We start from the raw sequence: 21,083 nt of genomic DNA on the forward strand, positions 1-21,083 counted from the left end.
CATGACTTCATTTGAGTTGAACTTGTTAACTTGTCTTTCCCATTAGACTCCTGGGTAGTTGAATTTGAGTGCGGTGTCTACTTGAAACTCATAAAGCTTCACTCAGATTCAAAATAACAGCCTTCTAAGGAAAGCTAATATCATAGATAAAAGAAGAATACAAATATAAACACAGTAGACTTAAAGCTAGGTAGAGATAGAACTACACATACAAAGAAAAATATACACATGGCTTATGTGGGAAGCTTGTATTCCCCTCTCCCCATTTTCACAGAGGAGAGAGGTATTGCACCGTTTCTCCAGAAGGGAGTATTGGAAGAATAGTGTAGTATTCTACTGGAATACTATTGGAAGAAGAATAGAATAGTATTGGAAGAATGCCTCCAGTCTGGTCCTCTCTGCTCATGGCTTGCTCTTTGCCACAGAAAGATTGCCACGTAATTGTCAAAGCTGACACAAGGTTCAGCTTGCTTAACTCAACCATGTTTCAATACTCTGAGAAATCTCTCTGCAAGTGATATGGTTTTCTTTCTGCCCTTATTCTCCATGAAGTAAACACTGGGAAAGTTTCAGGAAAAAATTCTAAAATACCCTGCTGCTTATCCTGGGGGCATTAAGAAGAAAGAATAGAAAACTTATTTTTCTTTGGATTCAAGCAATCTTCTCTTATCTAGCTTTAAGTGTAATATAGATAAATTTTTTTTTTTTTTTCGGTATGCGGGCCTCTCACTGCTGTGGCCTCTCCCGTTGCGGAGCACAGGCTCCGGACGCGCAGGCTCAGCAGCCATGACTCACGGGCCTAGCCGCTCTGCGGCATGGGGGACCTTCCCGGACCGAGGCACAAACCCGTGTCCCCTGCATCGGCAGGCGGACTCTCAATCACTGTGCCACCAGGGAAGCCCTAATATAACTAATTTGAAAGTATGTTTTTTCATTTTGATTAGAAATGGTGAGGTGCCATTTATGATAATTATCATCCTCAAACGTCCCTGCCCGCCCCCACAATATTATAAGTACAAAGCCAGAGTTTTAAATTATTAATTTATAATTGGGGAGGGACTTTCTACTTTGATCTGATTCTAAAGTTCTCCCCATTTCCAAATGATATTGAGTTAATTTTATAATACATTTCTAGTTGCTTAAGATCTTTCATCTAAGTAACTCAAAATTTGTGTGTAGAAAAAGTCTCTTCTTAATGCTGGGCTGATACATTGGACATGGCCTACTAGACTGAGGGAACAATGTGGCTGAATTGTAATTCTCGTTTTTGCGGGTAAAGCTCCTCTCCTTCATATTAATAGAATCTCTAGTAACAACTCTTATTTGCAATGTTTTGTAGTAATAGATTATAACATAGATTATACTATGTTAATTATTGTATGATTAATCTATGTAATAGATTATACTGTGTTAATTCTAGTCCCTAGCAATTTTGTGCATATGATAGTGAAGAATAAATGTTTTAAAAAATAATTAGCATGACAGATTCAGTGTATAAAAGAAGATAGCTGTTTTCCCTTCCTTCCTTGGAGACAACCACACCCCAAATCTAAAGAAGTTAAAGCATTAAAAATAGATCTTTCATCTCATGTATCATATAGAATGAGAAATTTGTTCAGCAACTCCTCACTTCTTTCCAATTTCTGATTTTTCTATCTAAGAATTGGAACAATATCTAGAGTGTGAATTGAAATAAAATTGAAAAAGAAACAAGTGCTTTCTCTTCCTATACTGAGGCTCACTTTTTTATATATATAATATAATCTATGTGATTTGCCCTAAACCCAAATTCAATATTCAAAAACTCAAGATTTATTGAGACAACTTACTAAATGTTATGATGATTAGCTAAAAAAGAAATGAGAGATATGACAACAATTATTAATGTTAACTATTGACTTCTCCAAAAATCATTATGAAAAAATTACTACTTTGGCTTTAATCTGAGACTATAATGTTGAAATTATTTGATACTATTAGCTAATAAAAACAGAATTTCATATGTCTTTTTTTGTCAATAACCTCTCCAACATGAGATATTTACAAATATTCCAAAATTGCTCATATTCCTAATACCCTCTAATATGGGTATGTTATATATGTGTCATACAATTATATAATATAATATAATATTAATTTTCTATTATGTACATGTCTGGTGAAAGTTACATAGTGCCTCAATCTAGCTGTTTCCCCTCATTATAATAAAATTTAAGTAAGCATATGTTGGAGTAACTACCTTTTTCAATTGGCTGTAGTCTAACTTATTTAATTTGTTAAATAAATTATTTGTATATATATTATTATAGTATGCAACATTACCATAAATTTAGCTAAAAGGATCATGGTATTTCATTAATGGTATGTGAAATGTATTTTATAGAGAATTTAATAATATATGCCATCCTACCCAAGTGCAGTCCACTTTTAAAAAGGAGAACTACAAATTTTTAATCAATACCAAAGGGAAAACAGCACCAGTGGTATTAGAATCGTGAAATACTCAATAAAATCCAAAGGTTAATTTTAAAATAAAGATAAAATGAAAGTACCCTCTATTATTTAACTGTGATAACACTGCTAATGTAGAATGAAGCTGTTAACACAAAGTTGAACACACCCTAGACTGATATTTGTTAGGAAATGAATAATGTAAAACACGAGAAAGTTTAAAGCTGCTTAATATTTTTAATATAATCTCCCATATATAAGAGCTATGCCCAATATTTGAGAGGAAAGGTAAGATTTTGGATTATGTCCAGGCTTTGGACACAGACAAGCCTGAGACTGAATGCTGGCTGTGCCATGTCACTTAGTTTTCAATTAACTCAACAAATATTTCCCGACCAGCTGCTATAGATCATAAACCTATAATAGATGTCAGTGAAATAATTGTGACCAAACCCAAGGAAAGTTTGTGATTTATGCTCTCTAAATATCATTTCCTCATAACTATACTAATTATAGTAATTAAAATAAAATACTATAATATTGAATACTTTAGTGTAAAATAATATAATAAAAATAGCTATAGTTTTCCATGACTACTCTATTGACATGTACAAAATTTTGCAAGTAAAAATAATGCTTCAGAAGAGGATTTCACACATCCTAGATATCAAACACTTGCACAGAGTCAAAGATAGATCATAAGAACACTGTGACAGCATCAGTTAACACGCTGTTAAAAATGAGCAGTTGAAAGGGGATTGTGGTAAAAAGAATTAATTTGATTTGACAGTGATTTGACAGGTAGCAGAAAAAATACTGGCTTGCAATGTGTGTGAATGCACATACATATATATATATATACACACATATATATACACATATATATTGTATGTTTGTGTAACTGTGTATACACACATGTATACACATTGTATATAGATATAGAACAATTTTACTCCGTTTCTTTTGTTTGGCATGTGCATATTTGTTATGCATGCAAAGTCAGTAGATAATACCATCCCTAAATCTCAGAAAAGTTAAGAAGTTTGACCAAGACTACCCGATACACATCTAGTAAATTGCAGAGCCAGTAGTTGAACCTAAATCTAATCTGACTTAAAGGTCTTTGACATTTTCTACTATGCCACTCAAAACACTAATGAGAATTTTGGCATTGTTTGACTTTCATAAACTTGCTATCACATGGATTCCACATTTTGGGATGGGCTCAAATGGCTGTAAATAAAGTAATCAACTGGGAATTAGGAGGAGGATATAAGCAAAAGAGCAAATTGGAAAGAGGGTGTTGTGAATAACTTTATTTAGTTAACTCTTTTCTTCTACTGCCAAACACTCCTATCACCAAGGAACTGTGCCACTAGAAGGCTGCCAAAATTTTCTCCATCTTACCTTTTGCATATATCTCTGAGATGCTTATTACATCATATTTGCCTTTTCAAGATGCTCTTTAAAATTCATGTTAAGCAGATAACAACTGTGTGAGTTGTTTTTGAGGAGGGAAACTGGTAAAAGACATTTTAATTCATTCAACAGATAAGAATCTAGTATGTGCAAAGCACTGCAGTGCAACAGAGAACCATAGTCCAGAATGTAAAGTGTGTGGGATGTTAGATATTAAACAAGAAATTAAAAATGAAGAACAATGTTATCTTATTATAGAGGAGCCAATTACCTCATTTCTTGGTCCTCAACCCACATCTCTGAGGCCATCAGCCCACAGATTCTGATCAAAAACATTTTCAGAAACCTTTTTTTTTTTTTTTACAAAGAGAAAGCAAGAAAGAAACAGTACAAAATGTTAAACCTGGTTGCTATTAAATGCCAAAAATATGGATATAGTTCCACTAACTTTCTATATTTCCAAATATTGTTTTATAAGTATTATTTTTGCAATGGAAAAAAAATAGTAAACCTGTCATTATATTTTGCATTTACTGGTAATGAAAAAAAAATTCAGAGGCAACAAATTGTTCTGTTGTGCTCTGCTAGCATCTGCTACTTTTGCAAGAAAATTGCTGCATATTCTAGTCTTGTCTATTAATAAACAATATGTGCCATGAACAGAGAGATTTAATCTAGACTAGGTGGAAAGGATTCCCAGAATAAAGAGAAAAGGTAATTAATAAGGGAGGACCATGGTGGAGGAAAGGAAGTCTTCAGACAAAAAAAATATATATGCATGTTCAAAGGCCCCATGCAAGGAGGAAGCATGGCTTTATTTAGGATCAATTCTCTGAGCCAGAAACACTGAGAATGAACATAAGTGTATGCACTTGCAGGAAAAGAAATAAGCTAGATTGTTCAGGGCCTTGAAGCCATGGTAAAGATTTGCTCTTAGAAGCAAAGGAAGCAATTTAAGGGATTAAAATTGTATTAATATACTTTGGTTTTTAAAACACTACTCTGGAAAATAGTTTGGAGAAATTCATGGTGGATGTGATGGGATGGGATGCTTCTTCACTCTTTAGAGGTAAAATCATTTTGTGAGGTTTGAATTAAAGCAGTGAACATGGAAAAGGCTATGTGTATTTAAAATACGTATAGAAGGTATTATTGATAGGACAAGTTCATGGATTATATAGAAAACAAGAAGGCAGTGTTGAGGGTGAGTCCTAGGTTTCTGCCTAAGATAACAGAATGATAAGGCTATGATCTGACTTGGGAGTATGTTTAAAGTATCATGGGTTTGTATTTAGACATATCTGAGACCCCTGAGACAGAGTTTCAAATTTAGTTCCAGGGAGCAAACAATGAGATGGTGATTAGTATATAGATTTATGCCTGGGATGCACTGGGAATCATAACCTTTAGAAAGGTAGAAAGCAGGATTAGATATAAAGGAAAATTGGCCCGTGGCAGTGCAATCTAATGAAGGCCTCAGAACACATGATAGGGAACTTGAAGCTGGGATAAATCTTCAGAGTTTCCCTGTGATAAGGGGCAGTAAAAGGCCTTTATATCATTTCCACAGTCTTCCATGGCACTCTGTCATTTTACCTCAGTTAGAGTTGGCCATTTTTTCCTCTGTTTCTACAGGCCATCTTGTGTAGCATGTTTGTGCCACCTCCCAAGATTCTTGCCATCGCATTAAATCTTGAATCCTAGGGAGTGCTCCCACATTAATAAATCCTTCCTTAACAACCTTCTCTCCTGTTCTCACTTGATCTCACATCCTCAGACCCTAGTCCCATAGGTACTCACTGGGCCCTTCCTGGTACATGTTGTTTAGGTACTATAACTCTTTTGGTATATAGTCCTCTTTCTTCTCTTTTGGGTTTAGTATGCCCTTGGATGGTTTATGACACCCACATGGTCTTAGTTATTGGAAGTCACTGCATCGTATTCAAGCAAGGGGTGGGTGTACTGCTAGTCTTTCAGAGGGAAGAGCGGACATCTTCCTCTGGATCAGAGGGTTCAGGGGAATTTGGGAATTCAGGATTTTCAGATGCATCAACCTAGATATTCTCATCCCATATGTCAGGGTCACAGTTTTTCCGTTCTAGGGCCCTAATTATGGCATAGCAACCTAGCATTAGTTACAACTTTAACTTTCTTTGAATTTCTTTGTATTTTTGGATATGGTTAAGTCCCAAGCTTTGTTTTCAGCTTTCTTTACCTTCAGGCTGTAAGAGATGATAGCCTCTTTACAAGCTACCAAGGAGGCCTTCTGCCTTCACACTTGGTTTTTAATTGCTGATTAATCACTCTCACGCTTTATCTTTTTCCAAAGCCTCAGATATCAGTCAAACTAAGTAACAAACACCAAATTCTTCTCCCTCTTAAGTATTATTGCTTTGATATTTGACAGACACTTGCTACATCAAGCAGCTAGTGGCTTCTCCTCCAACAGAACATCATCCTAGTTCATCAGTAGGGAATGTTTTAGAAATTGCTCCCATTTCGTGCCAGAGACTAAGCTTGCCCAAGCCAGTAACTGTATCTTCACTGCCAGCTGGGTAAGGTGGGATGTACCTTCAGCATCTGATCTTAGTATCTGTTTTGTTGGGCCACACCTGGTACCAATTGCCACAGATCGTGCTTCACTGGAAGCAAGCTCTGAGATGTAGGACCATCACCGGGAGATAAACGAAAGAAGCAGAATTGGGCAGAGAGAAAAGTTGCCTTGGGAATGTAGTCTCAGCAGAAAATCTCAGCCAACTCCTCTGATGCTGGATAGACTTTCACAGTTATCCCCATATGGGGTGAGAGTGCTGGGCCTTTACGCCCTCATTCAACAAGTGATTTCACGTGAGCTACCCTGGGTGGAGGGAATGGCCTTGGGAGTGATGACTCATTTCAGCTGAATCAATTCTTGAAAGGACTGACACCTGAGGGTTGTTTGCCGCTAGGCTTCCTGGGAGCTAGGTAAATAAGTCTCTCCTTCCTGACGAGGTATCTGGCGTGCCGTTTCCAGCAGCTAAGCCGAGTGGGACACGACAACGGGCTATTTGTATTTGGAATATCAGGAGGAGGACCTGTCCTGGAGGTCAGTGTAAATGAATTATCTGTGTACATATGATCAGTAAAGCTATGACCTGGTTACAACTATTTCGGGAAGGAGTATACTCTGAGAAAGAAAGGGTCTCACACTAGGACTCAGGGAATCCCAACATATCAAGGAGGACATTTTGCCAAGGAGAGCAAGAGGGAGATTCAAGAGGGAAGTTTAAAATTATTCTACTTGAATTCAGATTTTTCTTTTGAATATTAGATCTCCATTTCCTTGATACTATTTTTGTTCTTGAATTATGTGGGTGGGAACTTTAATGTGGGGGTCATGGAACTTTAGGAACAGAAAAATAAAAGAAAGAAATGCTGTATTTACCTCAGAGGGGAGTAAGGTTTCATTTGAAAGAACGTAGGTTTAAAAGGTAGAATGATCCCATAAATAGAGGATTAGTGTAGTGCCTTTCAGTGACTTGGGTCTAGAATGAGTCCAGAAGATCTTAATCTGAACAGGTAAGAAAAGCAACAACAACAAAAAAGGAGGATTAATATTAATATGAAATGGTTTATATTGTTGCTTGAAATAAACATTCTTAAAATTATGTATGACTACAACCCTGACAAACTCATTTTGAATCTTTTCCCAGTATATTTAGAACAGATGGATTCAGGTCTTAGGGAATTCAGAAAGAACTAGAATCACTGTTGCTTCTTCAAACTTCAGTGAAAATACGAACGAATTACATTTTAAAGAAAATGAATGTATTCTTATTTCAAAACCTAATGTAGCTAGTTTTAGAATTATGGGATGGATATGTTTACCAGATGGATGGGATAAAGTTTTGTTTTGTTTGTTTGTTTTGTTTTTTTTTGCGGTACGCGGGCCTCTCACTGTTGTGGCCTCTCCCGTTGCGGAGTACAGGCTCCGGACGCGCAGGCTCAGCAGCCATGGCTCACGGGCCCAGCCGCTCCGCGGCATGTGGGATCTTCCCGGACAGGGGCACAAACCCCACCCCCGTGCCCCGTGCCTCAGCAGGCGGACTCTCAACCACTGCGCCACCAGAGAAGCGCACAAACTGCTGTTTTTTTTTTCGGTACGCGGGCCTCTCTCACTGTTGTGGCCTCTCCCGTTGCGGAGCACAGGCTCCAGACGCGCAGGCTCAGCGGCCATGGCTCACGGGGCCAGCCGTTCCATGGCATGTGGGATCTTCCCAGGTCGGAGCACGAACCCATGTGCCCTGCGTTGGCAGGCAGACTCTCAACCACTGCGCCACCAGAGAAGCCCCGGGATAAAGTTTTGACGGTAAATGTAGAGGATTTTTTGCGTTATTTGCTGTCTATGTCATATCTTACATATAGTATCTTAGATAAAGAATTTTTGAACTTTAATTTTGATACATATCTTTTATATATAAATATGACTTTTAACTTTTTATTTAGAGATAATTGTAGTTTAACATGCAGGGTTTTTTTGTTTTTTTTGGTTTTGTTTGTTTTTTTTTGCGGTACGCGGGTCTCTCACTGTTGTGGCCTCTCCCGTTGTGGAGCACAGGCTCTGGACGCACAGGCTCAACGGCCATGGCTCACGGGCCCAGCCGCTCCGCGGCATGTGGGATCCTCCCGGACCGGGGCACGAACCCGTGTCCCCTGCATCGGCAGGCGGACTCTCAACCACTGCGTCACCAGGGAAGCCCTAACATGCAGTTTTATAAAATAATAGAGCTGCTATACTTTTTACCCAATTTTTCTCAATTGTAATCTATTACATAGCTATAGTACAATAGCACAATTAGGAAATTGACATCAATACAACCCACTCACCTTATTCAGATTTCACCAGTATCACTTGCACTTGTGTGTGTGTCTGTGCGTGAGTGCATGTGCTTGTGCATGCATGCATACATTTCGTTCTATGCAATTTTATAATGTGTTTTTTAACATGAAACTGTATTTATACAAGTATGTATAAATGGAATTTGTATCTTGACCTTTGAAGTTCAGTTGAATATATTTCTTTTTGAAAAAAAACTGTAAATTTGATGTAATCCTATGATTATAAAAAGTAATTTATAGAGGACATATCTAGGAAAAAGGGAAAATATCAATTTATGATATGTAGAGATATTGTTCCAGGATGACTCTCTTCAACTTTTTATGAGACATCTATGCAAAATAATTAATGCCTATATTTTAGTATCATTTTAACTTTTATTATTTTACTAATTGCTAGTAGGGAAAGATGCCCTGATATTTTAGCTTTCCAAGTCTTATATCACTGTTTAGATGAGGAGAATGTATAAATCCATTCTAGATAGTTTAAATAGGAATCTTATTTTGTTTTCTCAGGACACAGTTCTCACTACAAATTCTGAAGGACAGAAATAAACTACCTACTTATGTGTGTATATGTATACGTGTAAGTGTATATGTATATGTGTAAGTATATACAACACATACGTGTATACATTCATATGCACGTGTACATACATGCACACAATCGTTAATTAACAGTTGTTAATAAATAACTTTGTTAATTAATAAAACGATAAATTGTTCTATTTCAGATGAAAGTCACTGTATATATGTGAGTACAGTGCATAATTTTCTGCTGAGAGTCCAAAATATATATGTGAGGACATAGATCTCCTCAAGAATTAATGATCTAATGTGATAATAATAGGACACATGCTGAGGCTCGTTACTTAGATTCTAGTTAACTACCTTCAAGTTACCAAAATATTTCATATGTATTTCACAATACATTCTCCTTTCTTTTTTCATATATGACCAGTACTTTTCTTGTACTTAATTCCTTGGACAAAGAAGTTTCTTAGACCAAAGTGAGTCTTGTATATTTTAAATCAACAAAAATATGGAACTTCAATTATTGAGAGCTTAGTCTGTATTTAGAGACTTAAATCAAAACATTTCACCATCTTACTATTTTCTAAACCATAAGTAAAAACCAAATATACTTTTGTGCATATCTTGCTTACCATCTAAAATTATAAGGCAAGAAGTAGAGAACAATAATATTGTTTCTAGTGAGTGTTTTCAGGACTTAAAAATTAAATGAACTATAGAGTGACCATAAATTAATAATACTAGTCTAAATTCTTCTGAATTCGTAAGTAAAGTTAAAATTTTTTAAAAATAAAATGCTTAACTGCATTTGATCTAAAATTCTCTTTATTTGATACATTTGGAAAATATTTATAGTATTTTGTGTTCAGTATGTCTAATAGTGTTGCATAATTTTGACATGGTAAACAGTTTCTTGTATCTTTGAGATGAGTAGGAAAAGGAAAACGTTCAGGAGGTTATTATTTTACCTTTCTTTTCAAACTGGTGTAGATAAACATTATTGTCAGCAGAAATCCAAAAACATTTTATGTATTGAGAATTTTCATATAGTATCTGGATATCACCATAAGGAGATTGTACATAACTTTAAATTATTTCCCATCTTATATAACTTTGCACATTGCTTAAAATATCTAATAGTATATTTTTAATGTAGTCCATAAAATTGTTTAATAAATAGATGAATGGTTAGATTGATAAACATTTGTATCAGTCTAATGGCTACCATTCATATTTATGCAATCTCTTTTCCCATATATTTGAGCTCTGTTTTATGTCAGTGAAGAAAAACCTTATGCAGAACTACAGCTTCATAACAACTAAATATATTGAATGTGTTTTTCTGCATTATTGACGTTATACTTGTTTATACACTGTTAGTAGTTATGTGTTGCTTACAGAGGAGTTTATATAGGATATAAATACAGATTTCATTCAAAATTCATGGGGAAAAGCCATATGATTCAAAAGGAAAAGCAATCTAGACATTACTGAGTTATGAAGATGCTTTACAAATAAGATTCTAAAAATACCCACAAAAATATAATATAAATCAGAAGAACAATCTTATTTACTATTACTTAAATTATTTTTCATAATGCTGATAAAATGTTTGCTGAGTTTTAATTAACTTACTGGAGTAAAAATGTTCTCTTAAAAAAAAAAACATGTAACAGGACTGAGTCTCTTGTCCTACTGATTTTTGCAAAGGAGTGAATACTTTTGCTACTGCTGGGCTGAAGCTAAAAGTAGATCTGAAAATGGTATAAAATTCCACTGTTCATTTGAATGAAGTCTGAGTTTTAATTTTAATAACTGCAAGTTGAGAAAAAGGAATACTATTAAATAAATCATGATGTTATTAGTTTTTTGTTTAATTTATATGTTCTCATATTCTTGCTGATTAACTGAGGAGTAATAGCTGTCAGGAAAAAAGTATAAAACTGTGCAAAGGGCTTCCCTGGTGGCGCAGTGGTTGAGAGTCTGCCTGCCGACGCAGGGGACGCGGGTTCGTGCTCCGGACTGGGAGGATCCCACATGCCGCGGAGTGGCTGGGCCTGTGGGCCATGGCTGCTGGGCCTGCACGTCCGGAGCCTGTGCTCCGCGGCGGGAGAGGCCACAGCAGTGAGAGGCTCGCGTACCGCAAAAAAAAAAAAAAAAAAAAAAAAAACTGAGGACAAACTAAATGTGTTTAACTGTTCGAATTCTGGTGAATTCATATTAGCATGTTTTATTTTGACAGATATAGAAATGCTTCCATAAACAGTATAGCATTGCTTATAATTTAATTCTTATGAGAACTGCATGAATATGTAATACTGGAAACTATATTTTTCCTTTTCACTATTAATTGTACCAGCCAGTTCTCTTTCACTGTTGGTTTCTTTTTTCTTTTTTTTGGAGGTGGGAGGTTGAAGGGGGAAGATTCCCAATACTCAAGCAACTTACTTAAAATTATTTAAATTTAATAGAGTCTTAAATGGAAATATATTTCCTAGATGAAGCAAGCAAGGATGAAAACAGCCTGAGACCTTGGGCTTCTTGAGGGCTGAAAACATAAATATCTTACATAGTTACATGGTAACTTATATCAGTCATGGTACATGAGATACTGTTGATGTTTAATAAATATTTATATAATTGAATTTTAAGAGTTCAGGAAACAGAAGTGTGAAATTAACATTTGTGTATAGCATAATCTGACCTGAACAAAAACATTGTCACCAAAAGATAATGAATCTACAATATTGGTAGTATATTTTCTGCCTAACTCAAAAATTCTTTAGTGCTCTGACTGATACAACCATCAGTAACAGCAAATTGTCCTTTGTAATCTATAAAGATAAGATCTATCATAATCAGTATATTTATACGACTTTAAAGAAATGAAAGAATTGCTGAAAATTTAAAGACAGTATTGAAAAAAATTTCTTAGTAACATGCCTAGTCTCTCAGTGCAACAATGAGTTGTCCTAAAATGGTGATAGCAAAGAAATGAACACACAAGTCAACAAAAACGCTTCAGAGATGCTTCAAGAAAATAAGATGTTGTTGTTAAACATATTCTGTAAACTCAGAAAGAAATTTTATTTTAAACTATGAGAGATAAGATGGAGAATCTAAATGTTAATGCTAGAAAATTAGATGAGATCTCAGTAATAACAAGGTTATTTGGGGGCAAGACTAGAAAGACAAAATCTTGGACCAAGAAAGAAACTGTGGCAATATTTTATGATTAACTATTATTAATCTGATAATGTGCTAGCTGTTTCGACATACATTACCTCATCCCCATACCTAATCATGTCAGAACAGTATTGACACGCTAATTCTGGATGGAAAAGTAATATTTGAGAGTTAATACTTGCTGAAGATCACGTGGCTAGTGAGTCGTAGAGGCATGATTTTCATTCAGGTTTTTCCTTTAGACTCCAAATTTATAACCTTGTATCATGAAGATGACTTAAACTTCAGATAGGCCAAAGAAGAGAGGTAGAGAAAATGTGAATATATTCCAGGAATGTAAGTTTCATGAGTTACACACATACTTATCATTTCTGGTGCTCTGCATTCCTTGTGTAGATTGAGCTTTTTAATCTGGTGTTATAGTACTTATACCTGAAGGAATTCCTTTAAAATTTCTTGTTTTTTAGAATTTCTGAAGTTCTGCTGGTGATAAATTCTAGGTTGTGTATGTCTGAAAACATCTTTATTTCACCTTTTTCTTTTTTGGTGGTTTGTTCTAGCTGCAGATTGCAGTCAGCTGTGGGGTTCTAGATAGGCATCTTATACTCAGAGGTGCAGAGGTCTGGGATGGCTGCCTCTGTGGGTCCTGGTTTCCAGCAAGGGAGATGGGGAGGGAGAAGGGAGGGACTCAGGTGGCTGGCAAAAGTAAACACAGATACCTGTTGGGTGAAAAATGGTGAAATCTGCAGGGAGTCTGGGATGCCAGTGTTGGCTGTTGGTGCCTTCAGTGCCAGAAGCTGCTGGAGTTGTCTGCAGAGTAGATGTCTGAGAACTGTGGTCATTCCCGCTGCTTGGCTGATACTGGTAGCCCCCACTTTTCTTCCTTACTCCTAGCCATCTCTGTATGTCTGGTTTGCTGGTCTGTGGGTAGAGTAAAAGTCAATTAAGTTGAGGGGAGCTTTTCCTAGCTAGTCTCCTTTTGGCTCTGAGTAATGCTGAGTGATGGGATGATGCAGGCAAAAAAAAGGTATTCTTCACTTTTTTAGGTGGTTATTCTCAAGTTGTTTTGTTCCACAGTGTTGCTGAAGTTTTGCCAAGCAGATTCCAGAGCTCTCAAAGAACTGTTTTATGTTCATGGTTGGCTGTCAATTGTTGATCTCTGTGTGGGGATGGAGGCTGGGGTCTACTACTCCACTGTCTTAGTAATGTCAATCTTTGTTTCCTTTATAAGCACCTTCCTTCCCACCTTCCTCCCCACCTTCCTCCCCACCTTCCTCCCAATCCTTCAAAAATCTTGACAACCACTAATCTGTTCTCAAGCTCTATAATTTTGTCACCTCAAGAATTTCACAAATGAAATCATAAATATGTAATATTTTGAGTCTTTTTCATTCAGCATAATTCCTCTGAAATTCATCTAAGTTGCTGAGTACATCAATAGTTTGTTCCTTTCTATTGCTGAGTAATACAGATTACTACAATTTGTTTAACCACTTGCTTATTGAATGATGTATATGGTGTTTGTGGCTATTCTGAGTAAAGCTTCTATGAACATTTGTGCACAGGTTTTTGTGTGAACATGAGTTTTCATTTCTCTGAGGTATATGGCCAAGACTGAATTGCTGGGCTGTATGTTAATTGTGTGCTTGGTTTTATGAGAAGCTGCCTAACTGTCTTCCAGAGTGTCTGTGACATTTTTACCTTTCCACCAGCAGTGTTAGATTGATTCAATTTTTTCATATACTTGCCAGCATTTGGTATTGTCACTATTTTTTATTTTAGCCATTCTGATAGGTGTAAACTGATGCCTCATTGTGCTTTTATTTTTCATATCTCTAATGGCTAATTATATTGAACTTTTTTTCATGTGTTTATTTGCCATGTGTATACACTTGCAGGAAATATTGGTAAATGACCTTTGCTTATTATTTTATTATTCATTTTCTATTTGTTTCCTGTGTTTCTCATTCTTTTGTTTCTCTTTCTTATGAATTACACAAGCATGTTTTAGGATTCATGATGACTGATTTATGGTATTTTTAAATTATTATATTGCTCTGTAGAGTTTTCCTAGTGGGGATATACATACACACACACACACACTTATGACAGTCTACTGCTATAAGTTTACCACTTCCAGTGAAGTGTAAAAATCTTATTTTGGTCCCTTTATATTTGTCACCTTTTAAAGATCATTGCTTTGAGTATCAGTTATTATTTTAATTTTAATTTGTATTATGTATTTAGATACTTGATGGAAATATAGTCTATTACATTTACTCACATTTATGCTCTTTCCATTGTTCATTCTTTCTGATCCTTTGAGAGTTCATCTTTTATCATTTTGTTTCTGTTTGAAGAACTTCTTTAGCCATTCTTCAACAGTAGGTTTTTTAGCTTCCTTCATCTGAGAATGACTATTAATTTTTTTAGAGATTGACTATCCACACAACAGTCACACCATATTTTAAAATAGTACTCTACCTGCAACCTGCAGTAGTGAGTCCAGGAAGCCAAACCACAACCTCTGTAGCAGACAGCCCCAGTCAGGACTTGATCAATAACTGACAGCTTATTTTTTTGTCCCTGTTTCCAATGTAGGACCAAGTGGTGAAAGCCAAATATGTTCCTCTAACTAATCCCTTAGGATACCCTGTTACTAGTTAGCTTGCCTCCAGTTTCTCCATGTCAACAGCTTCCAATCAGGGCATACCTGAAGGCCTCCCTTTTTATCATTATGAAGTTTTTCATTTCCTCTGCTTGTCTTGGAGTCTCTGTAGAAGGTAACTGATGATGTCTGACTCGTTTGTTGCAGCAAGCCCTGAACAAACAGCTTTGCTCATTCTTATTTGAATGGTCTTCATTTATTTAAACACCTCCATTCCTGAAGAATATTCCTGAAAGACACAGTTGGCAGTTCTTTTTTTTTATTTCAGTAATTGAAAAATATTGTGCTACTTACTCCATGATTTCAGATAAGAATTTTTTTTGTAATTTGAACTAGGGATTCTCCAATAGGTAATGTCTTATTTTTCTGGCTGCTTTCAAGATTATTTTTAGTTTTCAGAAGTTTAATTTTGCTGTACCTCAGTATAGATTTATTTGGATTTATGCTATTTGTGGTATTTCTCAGTTTCTGGAATCCGTAGATTTATATATTTCACTAACTGTGAGAAGTTCAGCCATTATTTCAGCAGCTCTGTATTTCCTTTCCGAGATGCTGGTGGTATGAATGTTGATTTTTACTGTCTTATAAGTTCTAGAGGATGTATTCTTTTTAATTCTACATTCTCTCTGATGTTTCATTTGGGTATATTCTATGTATCTGTCCTAACTATATCATGTCATCTCTGTACTACTATTGAACAGACCCAGTGAGGGTTGTTTTGTTTTCAGTTAGAGTGTATTTCAGTTTTATAATTTCCTTTTTATTTTTGTTACTTCTATGTCTTTGCTGAGATTTAAAATTTTTCTTTATTTGTTTCAAGAAATTGGCAATTTCTTGTTGAAATTTTATCGTTGCTGCTTTAAAGCCCTTGTTGGATAATTCCACCATCTGATTATTCTTAATGTTGATATCAGTTCTCTTCTCTCATTCCAGTTGTGATTTTTATGTCTCTTGGAATGACAGGTATTTAAAACATTTTTTCCTGTGTATTTTACCAGTTATGTTAGGAGACTCTGGATCTTATTTAAGTCTTATGTTTCAACAGTCAAGTCAACCTGTTTAGGTTTAGCATACAGATCCTGGCATATTTTTATAAGGTATTTTCTGGTTTTAGTTTTGTATTTCTTTGCTTTCATTTAAATTGAAGTATAGTTGATTTACAGTGTTATATTAGTTTAACATATACAACATAGTGATTCAATATTTTATGTATTACACTCCATTTAAAGTTACTATAAAATATTGGTTATATTCCTTGTGCTGTACATTGTATCCTTGAATCTTAGTTATTTTATTCCTAGATTACGTTTTGCAATCTTGCTCCTCCCTCGACCCCTCTCCGCTCTGGTAACTACTAGTTCACTATATATATCTGTGAGTCTGATTCTGTTTTGTTATTGTCGTTTTTTCTTTTCTTAGAGTTCACATCTAAGTGAAAACATATAGTATTTGACTTGCTCTGTTTGACTTTCTTCATTAAGCATAATACCCTCCAGGTCCATCTATGTTGTTTGAAATGGCAAAATTTTGTGTGTGTGTGGCTTTTTATTGTTTTGTTTTTTTTTTTACTTTTATGGATGAGTAATAGTCCACTTCGTGTATGTGTGTGTCCACATTTCTTAAAGGTGCTGTCTTTTCCCCATTGTATATTCTTACCTCCTTTGTCATATATTAATTGTCCATATAAATGTGAGTTCATTTTTTGGGCTCTCTTTTCTGTTGCATTGATCTATATGTCTGTTTTGTGCCAGTACCATACTGTTTTGATTACTGTAGCTTTGTATTATATTTTTAAATCAGGGAGCATTATACCTCCAGCTTTGTTTTTTTTCTGAGGATTGTTTTGGAAATTTGGTACCTTTCATATTCCACATAAATTTTAGAATTATTAGTTCTAGTTCTGTGAAGAATACCATTGTTATTTTGATAAGGATTGCATTGAATCTGTAGATTGCCACAGGTAGTATTGTCATTTTAACAATATAAATTCTTCCAATCCATGAACACATTATATCTGTCCATCTGTTTGTGTCATTTTCAATTTCTTGCATCAGTGTCTTACAGTTTCCTAAGTACAGGTCTTTTACCTCCTTAGATTTATTCCTAGATACTTTATTCTTTTCAATGCAATTGTAAATGGGATTGTTTTCTCAATTTCTCTTTCTGTTAGTTTCTTGTTAGTGTGTAGAAATGCAACAGATTTCTGTGAATTAATTTTTCTATCTTGCAACTTTACTGAATTCATCTATGAGGTCTAGTCATTTTTTTTTGGTGGCAATTTTAGGATTTTCCACGTATAGTATCATGTCATCTATAAATGCTGACAGTTTTACTTCTTTCTTTCAAATTTGGATTCCTTTTATTTCTTCTGCTTGCTGTGGCTAGGACTTCAATACTATGTTGAATATAGGTGGTGAAAGAGGCATTCTTGACTTGTTCCTGATCTTAGAGGAAATGCTGTCAGCTTTTCACTGTTGAGTATAATGTTAGCTGTGGGTTTGTCATATATGGCCTTTATTACATTAAAGTATGTCCTTCTATATGTTTTGATAGTTTTTATCATAAATGGATGTTGAATTTTATCAGTCTTTTTTTTGCATGTATTGAGACAAACATATGCTATTTATTTTTCAATTTGTTGATGTAGCATATCACACTGAATTTGCAGATATTGAAAAATCCTTGCATCCTTGGGATAAATCCCACATGATTATGGTATATGATCTTTTTAATGTATTGTTGAATTTGGTTTGCTAATATTTCATTGAGGGCTTTTGCATCTATGTTCATCTGTGATATTGGCCTGTAATTTTTTCTTGTGGTGGCTTTGGCTTTGGTATCAGGGTGATGCTGGCCTTGTACAATGAGTTCAGAAGATTTCCTTCCTTTGCAATATTTTGGAATAGTTTGAGAAGGATACAAATTAATTCTTATCTAAACGTTTGGTAGAATTAACGTGTGAAACCATCTGTTCCTGAACATTTTTCTTTGGGAGATTTTTTATTACCAATTCAATTTCATTATTGGTAATTGCTATTCATATTTTCTATTTTGCCTTAGTTCAGTCTTGGGAGATTGTACATTCTATTAATTTGTCTCTTTCTTCTAACTTATCCACTTTATTGGCAGATTATTTTTCATAGTAATCACTTATGATCCTGTGTATTTCTATGGTATCACCTGTAACTTCTCCTTTTATTGATTTTGTCTCTTTGTCTTGATTTTGGCTAAAGGTTAATCAATTTTGTTTGTCTTTTCAAAGAATCAACTCTTAGATTGATTTTTTCTATGACTTTTAAAGTCTCTATTTCATTTATTTCTGTTCTGATCTTTATGATTTCTTTTACAAACTTTGCATGTTATTGTTGCTGTTCTTTTTCTAGTTCCTTTAGGTGTAAGGTTAAGTTCTTTATTTGAGGGGTTGTTTTTTCTTCTTGAGGTAGACATATCACTATAAGCTTCCCTCTTATAACTGCTTTTGCTGTGTCCCATAGATTTTTGGATCAGTTTGTTTTCATTTTATTTGTCTCCAGGCTTTATAAATTTCTTCTTAGATTACTTCATGTTAAGTAGCATATTACTTAGCCTCTACATGTTTGTGTTTTTGCAGGGTTTTTTTATTGTAGTTGATTTCTAGTCTCATTGTTTTGTGGTCAGAAAAGATGTTTGATGTGATTTCAGTTTTTTAAAATATACTGAGATTTGTTTTGTGGCCCAGCATGTGATCTATCCTGGAGAATATTTGATGTGCACTTGAAAAGAATATGCATTCTACTGTCTTTTGATGGAATGTCCTATATATATTTATTAGTTCTATTTGGTCTAATGTGTCATGTAAGGCCAGTGTTCCCTTATTGATTTTTTTCTGGATGACCTATCCACTGATGTAAGTGGGGTGCTAAATTCTCCTAATGTTGGGTTACTGCCAATTTTCCCCTTAATGTCTGTTAGTTGTTTTATGTATTTAGTTGCTCCTATATTGGGTGCATATATATTTAGAATGGCTATATATTCTTCTTGGATTGATTCCTTCATCATTATGTAATGTGCTTCATTGTATCTTGTTACAGTCTTTGTTTTAAAGTCTTTTTTGTCCAATACAAGTATTGCTACCCTGACTTTATTTTCATTTCCTTTTTTTGTCCTCTCACTATCATCAGTCTCTCTGTATCTTTAGATCTGAAGTTAGTTTCTTGTAGGAAATATATATGTGGGTCTTGTTTTTGTATCCATTCAGCCACTCTGTGTCTTTTGATTGGAGCAGTTTGTCCATTTACTTTTAAAGTAATTATTGCTAGGTATGTACTTATTACCATTTTGTTAATTGTTTTGGGGTTGTTTTTGTAGTTGCTTTTGTTCCTTTGTTTTCTTTTGCTCTTTTCCCTTATCTGATGACTATCTTTGGTGTTATGTTCAGATTCCTTTCTCTCTTTTGTGTGTAACTATTATGAATTTTGGTTTGTGGTTACCATGAGGTTTATATATAGCAATATATATATATATGATTATTTTAGAATGTTGACCTCTTACGTTCAAACACTTTTTATCAACCCTGCCATTTTTACCCCCCCCCGATGTTACTGTTTTTACATTGTATTTTACATCTTTTTGTTGTGTGTATCCCGTAACTACTGATTTTGGATATAGATGATTTTACATTTTTGTCTTAACCTTTCTTCTAGCTTCACCAGTTTGCTATACCTGACCACAGTTCAGCTGGGAACTTGGAAACCAGTAAATTATATTTAAAAGCCACACAGTACTTACTCCCACCTCCCTGGACAGCATATATAACTCATAATGGTGGTGCTCCTATCTCAGATCACACTCCTACATATGCTACCAAATAAATTCTACTTTAAACTTAAAATCTGCAGTAGAGTTTCCAGCAAAATTTTATCATCCAATAAAATCTTTAAACGTTAACATTAAAACCTATATGATCGTATCCAGCAATTGCAATGGAGAAAAAAACCCACAAGAATACTGCTCTGGGAAATTAATTCTTTGGCTTGTTGCCTAAGCCTTTGTTTTCTAATGAAATACCCCTATTTAAACAACACTATTCTTCTATAACATATTCATCTTTAAATTATGTTTTTATTGAGAGCTTTCAGTACCACATTTTTGAGCTGTTGTCACGCTTCATTTAAAATCATGCTCTCAGTAGCCTTAGGGAAGCACCATTTCCCACCATTCTAATTGACCAGGTTTTCTGAGAGTATATTTATGCATTGAACTGAACATCCCATTACACAGTTTAAATGTTATTAAGAAATGTATGTCCTTAATAAATGAAGTATAACATCTATGGAGTGGGTGGTAAAGAAGAAAGAAAATATTAAAAAAATTATTTCATATTTCCAAATCTTGCTGCTTCTATGTTTCTTAATGTTTTAGTGGAAATATGACTAGAATATAGTAATAATATAGTTGTTGAGGGAGTCAAAAAGGGGGTTGGGAGAAGAAGAGAAGAAACATTTACCTAGGACTCATGTAATGGTAACAAAAACGTAAAGGATGTTTTCATTCAATAGCCAGAGAATTTGCTCTGCCTGTGAAATTTATGTCAGTATATTATCTTTGTGATACAATTCTCTAAGATGCAAAGATAAGCATAATCTATTTACTTTTGAAAATTTGAAGGAATTTAAGAATATAATGTCATTTGGAGATTTTGGAATTATTTAAAAGATTTGTTTACAATTAGTCTGCAATAGAAAGTGTCATATTGTGATGGGGTAAAGTAAAATAAAAAGCTGTCCATCTTAATGCCATTTACTATAGGAATGAATTGTTGACATCTAAAAATATCTCCCCTATGTCATATTACTATGACCTCAGTTGGTATTACTGGAAAATGCTGATGCTCAGGTTTTAAGTGTGTTAGTAAGATGTAGCTTGTATTTACTCCCTTTTAAATATTCTTTCATTATATCTAAGTACTTTA

This window comes from Delphinus delphis, chromosome 6 (genome assembly GCF_949987515.2).
Source record: "Delphinus delphis chromosome 6, mDelDel1.2, whole genome shotgun sequence".
In the NCBI taxonomy this organism is placed as follows: Eukaryota; Metazoa; Chordata; class Mammalia; order Artiodactyla; family Delphinidae; genus Delphinus; species Delphinus delphis.